This window comes from Pteropus medius, unplaced genomic scaffold (assembly GCF_902729225.1).
Source record: "Pteropus medius unplaced genomic scaffold, Ma_sr-lr_union100, whole genome shotgun sequence".
NCBI lineage: Eukaryota > Metazoa > Chordata > Mammalia > Chiroptera > Pteropodidae > Pteropus > Pteropus medius.
In genome coordinates, this window is record NW_024351543.1 from 11,899,553 (window position 1) to 11,906,886 (window position 7,334).

The following is a 7,334-nucleotide window of genomic DNA, read 5'->3' on the forward strand; positions in this document are numbered from 1 at the left end:
CCTACCTGCTTGCATTCTTCATGTTTTCAGCACCAAGCAGTTTGGGCAGAGACGGGGCTCATCATTTGGCTTGATTAAGCAGCTAGAAAGCCAACTCTCCAGCTGTGCCAGACCTTCCACCTCTTTCCCACTGTGGGGAAGCTGCGCCAAAGTTCTCCAGGGTTCCTCCTCTGAGCTGGGCAGGTGGAAGTGCTGGCTGGAGGTCTAGCATGTAAGCACATTTCCAGTGAGAAGCACATTTCCAGTGAGAAGCACATGCGGCTAGGTGATTGTTTTTAAGAAGGAAAGGCTAAACCAAATGTTCTGTCTGAAATATATTATTTTTCAGTCAACTAGACCTGAAAAATACTATGAATAAGCTGCTGGGTGCTAGTCTGCTCCTTACTTTTCAATTGTTTTGTGGTCTAAACTACAAGATGAATTACCAGAGTCCAGTTGTAATGCATTCCTGATGGTCCTCGCTGGGATGCTGAGAGAGAAAACTGGCATTTATTAGAAGACTGCTTGTGGTAGATATTGGCTAAATTCATATGAGTCTGATTTTATAGATAAGGAAACAGAATGAGAATGATCAAGAGCTTATCCAAGGACAGATAGCTAAGAAAACCAGAGTCAAAGTTCACACCCAGGCCCAATGCCCTGAGATTTCTGCTAAACCATTCTACTATTATAAATTAAGAAAAGTGAAGAAACTAAGTTTGTTCCCCACATCTGTCCCCAGATGTCTGCTCAGTGAAATAACTACTTTTTTTTTTTTCAGCCAAAACACATTGCATGAAAAGCCTGAGCACAAGGCAGAGGTCGGCAAACTCTTTTGTATAAAGGGCCAAATAGTAAATATTTTAGACTCTGTAAACCTTACAGTCTGTCCAAATTACTCAACTCTGCTGTTATAGCGTGGAAGTGGCCATATTGCAGACAATATGTAAACAAATAGTGTGGCTGTGTTCCAATGAAACTTAAGGATACTGAAATTCAAATTTCATATAATTTTCACTTGTCATAACATATTTCTTGGTTCACTTCAGCCATTAAAAATATTAAAAAATATTTTTAACTCTTGGACTATACCAAAACAGGATGGCAGGATTTGGTTTGACCTTTGGGCCATAGGATGTACACACACACACACACACACACACACACACACACCACAGAATGCTTGATGGTATTTTGAACATTAAAATCCATGAATCTACAGAGAAATTTTTTTCATGCTGAATTTTTAACATATCACACAGTAGTGAAATAGCAATGTTTTAGAATATGAATAGAAGGTATAAAACATGAGTTCACCAGTAGGAAAAAACAGAAATAACTAGCACTAAGAATAAAAAATGAGATATGCTGAACTGCTAGAACACAATTTTTCATATGGAGGTAATGTGTATATTGAATTGTTGGAACAACACCAGGTTTATGTATTTGTTTAATTTAAAACAATCTGAAATAATACTTGTGGGTTTTATTAAGTTTTTAGGAAAATCATTTAGAACAGTGAGATTGAATAGAAACATCATATGAGTTTAAGAGAATAAAGCCTTTAATCAGATTTAATTATTTTGCTGTTTGAATAAGTGTTTTGAAGTGGATGAGATGGTTAAAAAATATTTTAAAAAGGAGTGGGTCTCATCTTAAGTTTTATAAATGGCTGAGTGACAAGCATTGCTGTGGTTGGGAAACCATTTCTCATATTTAATGATAATACCACCTAGTATTCATGTAATATTTCATTACTTACAAAAAAACCTTCCCTATATAGCATCTTATTTAATTTATGTACAGCTTTGCTAAGGTAATTGTTTCACTAATTTAATAATGAAAACCAAGGCTCATAAAGTTTAAGCAATTTTCAAGTGATACATTTAGTACCGTATGTTCAGAACTGGAACTCAAATACCTTCTGTTCCCTGTGCTTTTGGGATGTTGCCTGGTGTTACATGAAAAAGAAAGTTCTATAATCGAACTATTTAAAAAATGCTGGGATAAACTAGTGTCTGCTTCAGGACTTACCAGATCTTTTCACAGGTTAATGTGAAATATAAATTGCTGAAAGGAAAATATAGGATATGGTATTTCCCAAATTCATTTGGTTCTAGAATTGATTCCAGAAACATACTGGTCAAGAGCTTGTGTGTCATGTAGCCTTGGATAAGAGTTAAGATTGGGCAAAATACCTAACTCTCTCCAAGCCCCTGTGTCGTTGTCTGCAACAAAGAATTATAATAATAGCTTTTTCATAGGGTGGTTCTGAGGGTTCAGTGAGTTGATGCACTTAGCCCAGTGTCTGCTACATGTGATTGCTTATTATATGTAATTGCTGAATTACACATAATTGTTTTATAGCCGCATACATATCAAGTACAACACCAGCAAATTCAGTCTCCTTAAAGATGAAGAAATAATTCAGGGAACTGAAATAATTTTCTCAAGGTCATGAGTTCAGCAAGAGAGAGAGCTGAAACTGAGACCTAGGTCTTCTAAACCAGGGTTCCCAACACCTGGGCGGTAGACCCGTACTGGTCTGTGGCTTGATAGGAACTGGGCTGCACAGCAGGAGGTGAATGGCAGGCAAATTTTATTTGTATTTTCAGCTGCTCCCAGGAGCTAGCACCACCGCCTCAGCTCCACTTCAGATCATTAGGCATTAGATTCTCACAGGAGCATCAGTCCCTGCTGCCAGGAAGGTTGGGGACCACTGTCTAAACGCACGGGCGCAATTTTATTGATCAGAACCAGAAAAACGAAACGATAGTTGTTCTGATATTGAGATCTGAAAGAAAACTGGAAGGTTGTGATTCTTACCTAGATTCTTTAAAGAGAAAAAATAAACATCTGAATTTGGCAAAAGTGGGAAGACTAGCTGCTTTTTTATTGTTGTTGTTGTTTTCGTTTTTGCTTTTTGCTTATCTTCTGTCTGAAGGATGTGTTATCCTCTTTGATGAAATCGATTAGTAACTCCCTGCATCGCTAAACCACTGATCTCAATTTAACTATACAATTTGAGAGAGTTGGAGCTATGCCATTTTGCCAGAAAATGATTTAGACAAACTCTAGGAATATTGCGAACTTTATCAGGAAAATCAATTCCTCTAACAAGGAGGTGAATCACTATTGATTTTTTTTTCCTTTCTCTAATTGGACTTGGAGTCCTGATAGCTTTTCATAAGTGGTAGCTGTTTGCTTTCAGCAAATGCATTTTTCACTTTGCAGTGGCACATAACACGCTCTCAGAGTGGCGCTCTCTTTCTTTGTCTCATTTGTCCCCATGGTTGAAGGTTAACGTGGAAGCTTCTAGACATCTGCTCTTCATAGTGACAAGATGTTCATTAGTTTTTTTGTTGCCCTAAATAGGAAATCTGTGTTCCTAATATGTAGATACAAGGAGATGGAGAGAGATTGGATTCGCAGAATACAGGTGATGCCCAATGTGAAAATGGCTAAGATGTAACTAAGGGATTAGGGAAGCAGCATGCCATACACTTTCACTCCAAGATGCTTACACGAATGTGCTACATAGCTTATGAACTTGACAGAGCCAGCAACCTTCCTGGAGAAAGATGGGCACCTGAGCATATGAAAAAACCAAAGGCCTGGGCTGTTAATTGCTGTCTGAGGCCTCTGAATGGGGTGGCCTCTCTAACCAGGTGAGGCCCTCTCATAATAGGTGCTAGAAGAACTTAGGACACCACTGGGCATCTAAAGTTGGGTGGAGGCAAGACAGAGTCCCAGGTTCTCTCTTCTCCAACACCAGCCTCTCAGCTGGGAGACTTCTGTTTGCTTGCCTACAAGTAATTTCCTTCACTTCTTTCCCTTCCTATGTTTCCCTGTATTATTTTTTCCTTTGAGAATCTTGGCTTTGATTTAATAAATTTAGTCACTGAAATTTATGTTGATTTTTAAAAAAATATTTATCTTTTAATTCTTCTAGCTTTTGTCTTGGAATTTTAGTCTTTCTTCTTCTTTCCCATTTTTTTTTTTTTTTGTATTTTTTTCCTACCCTATTATGCAGAAGAGGGTTAATTCAACAGGCCTGGGTTACTTCAACCTGAGGGAAGGTCTGTTTTAGGACTGGCAGGTGGCTGGCTTTTGGGAGAATGAGCTCTGAGCCCTTGGGATATTCTGCCCGATATCAGTATTGTATGCCTGAGGCTTTGGGCCATGTGATACTAGTACTAACAATGTGATTGATGGTGAATGCTTGGTTTTGTATGCCAGAGGCCCTGGTACTCACTGAGTAGCTAAGGTCACTCATGCAGGTGCTGTATGCTGAACTCCAATAAAAATCCTAGACACCAGAACTCTAGCAGGCTTCTCTGGTTGGCAGAACTTCTGCATGTGTTGTCATACATTGATGCTGGGAGAAGTAAGCCCATCCATGTTAAACAGTGGAAGATTATTTCTGGTTTTTCTTAGACTTTACTCCATATACATTTCCATTTGCTGATTTTAATCTATGTCCTTGTACTATCATAAACCATGAGGTTATAGTGCACCATGAGGTTTAAGCCTGAGGATGATTTGGGACCCTTGACATACCTATTGTTTCATTTTAATTTTTAAAATTTAAAGTTTTCCTTTGTTTCTTAACTTTTAATTTTCTCTTTCTTAACTAATATTCTGGTACTACACTTTTATCTTTTATTGATTTCATTTTCATATTATATACTTTTACCTAATTAGCTTTTAATCTTTTTTTCTAAAATTTTAAAATATTATTTTTGATACAAGGTTTACATACTTGCTGTCTTTTTAATTCTTAATTATTTTAATTTTCTATTTTATTTTAAGTTATGGTTTAGTTGTATTTTTTCTTAATCTGTACCTTCTTGTTGTATTTGTTCTTCCTTTCATTTTACCTATATTTTATAATACTTAAGACTTATTTTCATACTGAATATCAAGAAGAGCATATCTGTAGATGTGACTTTGAGAAAAGAAGACAAAAATCACATAGAGGATTCTGGAGACTCTTTCTCTTTGGTTGTTCCTGAAGCCACACTTCTATCTCCCTATTTTGTATTCAGTCTTGCTTTTTAAAGTTATATTTCAAAATTCTTATCATGAAAATTTTGTGAGGTCACTAATAGGATCTAAAAAATTTCCATCTTTAGAGCAAATTGAGAAGATACAGCCTCCATGAAACAAATCAAATTAGGCTACTATGAAAATAGAGATAAGTGATTACAGAAATGGAAAAAAAAAAAAAAACTCCATGGAAAGGCTAAATGGATAATATGGAAAATTGAGTTATTGACCTCAAACGAATTGCTTCTTAAACTGAGTCTGGATATGCTTTTGGTGTTCCATGAATATTTTTACCTTAAGAGAGAAATAATTATTACTCAAGTTTGAGAAAAACTATCTGAAAATATAGAGCCAAACAACTAAAAGATTGAACATAAGAGACAAATAGTAAAAGACTTGGAAGACAAATATAGAAGATCTAGTATCTATGAAAACAGACATACAGGAGGAGAAAACAATAACTGAGAGATGGAAATTGAAAGCAAGAAGAAGAGTAAGAGGAGGAGGAAAAGAGAGAGGAAAAGGAGGAGAGGATGTTTCTGTTAAGCTGAAGGAAGATGTAGTTTTTTCATATAAAAAAGCCGACCAAGTACCCCACAGAAAATGTACCAAAATCAAGCTCAGGATACTTAATGCATTCTTTAGAAAGTATTAAAAATGGAAAATTTCCGAAAAGACTTTGTAAAGAAAAAAAGCAAACCTAAAAGAAATGAAAAGAGGAAGTTAACACATGCAAAAGACCAAATCAATGAAGCAAAAGACACAAGATAGATCGATAAGGCCAAAATATGTTCTCTTAGAAAGACTTAAAAATAATTAGGAAGTTAAAAAAATAGATACCAACTGTACAAGGAGCAAAAAAAAAAAAAAAAAAAACTAAATATAAACCAAAGTATATTAAAAATGAGAATAAAATAATATGTGCAACATATAGAAAGTTAAAATTATATATATAGCTTACTTTTGTTAACCATAATATATTTCTATTGGCTAGTGCTGGAGAAGTAATTATACTTAGAAAACACAAGAAGAATCAAATAAAAAACTCACACATATATATATGTGTGTGTATACACACACACACACACACACACACACACAATTCTGTTATAAAATTCCACACAAATTATACTTTAATTTCTTTACGAAAAAGGAAAACTTCTGAGCTGAAATAAAAGAAAGATGATTGGCATCATAAAAACATGAATGTGTAAACTCACTGATAATGATAAATATATAGTCAAAGTTAGATGCACTAATATTGTAATGGTGGTGTAGAAGTCACTTATACTCTAGTTTAAAAGTTAAAAAGCAAATGTATTAAAATAACAAGAAATATAATAATGTTTTATTGAATATCCATTGCCCTACTTTGCTTTGTTTCTCTTTTTCTCATGCCAGGTTAACATTTTAAATTCAGGTTTTTGGGCGGTGCTTCAGTCTCACCCCCAGGTTCTGGGATTTTTGCATTGTTATCTTGTCTATGGATAGGTGCTAGTTGGTCTTCTTGTGAGGGCCACTAAAGTCCCCATCTTGATGACCTCACCTGAAATTTTTTATTCTTTATTTTTTTCAATTTTATTTTATTTCATTTGTTTTTTTTTTTTTTTATGCCTACAGCACCTGGTCTTCCTAAGTGGTCTCCAATCCAAGTGCTAACAAGGGCCGACACTGCTTAGCTTCCGAGATCAGATGGGATCAGGCACGTTCAGGGTAGCATGGCTGTAGACCTTTTTCAATTTTATTGAATGACTTTGTCACTTACAGATATGACCATATTTTTTCTCATTTGACTTATTAATTTAATGACATATTAATAGGTTACCTAATATTTAACTATCTTTTCATTAATGGGAAAAAATACTATTAGAGTGCTATTGGGTTTTGTTTGTTACTATTTTAATGAATAATTTTGCACCAAATAGTAATTAACTTGGTTGGATTTCTATATCACTATGCAAATTTTATCTTTTATAGGTTGGTATTTACATTAAGATGGTTTTAAAAAATATTTTGGAAATATTTCTTTTCTATTTACACACTGAAAAAAATTTATTTGCATTGTCTTTTTCTTTAAGGATTGAGTGTACTTAAATTCCTAAATTCTCCATGCCTGGTAAATGTTGGCATCAGGTCTTTAGCTGTTTTCATAATTTTTACCATGGTGAATTTTTTTACATAATAATAAGATGAACATCTACTATTCACTGCCCAGATTAAGAAATAGAATGTTGCTATACTTTAGAAGCTTTTTGTATGACCATCCCAAATTTTACCCCACTCCCTCCCTCTCAAGTTAGCAACAT

The 7,334-nt window shown here is 34.9% G+C and overlaps 1 pseudogene; it reads right to left on the reverse strand.

Moving 5' to 3' along the window:
- Positions 1 to 6,639: 6,639 nt before the first annotated feature.
- LOC120586863 (uncharacterized) lies at positions 6,640 to 6,758 on the reverse strand (annotated as a pseudogene).
- Between the last annotated feature and the right edge of the window lie 576 nt (positions 6,759 to 7,334).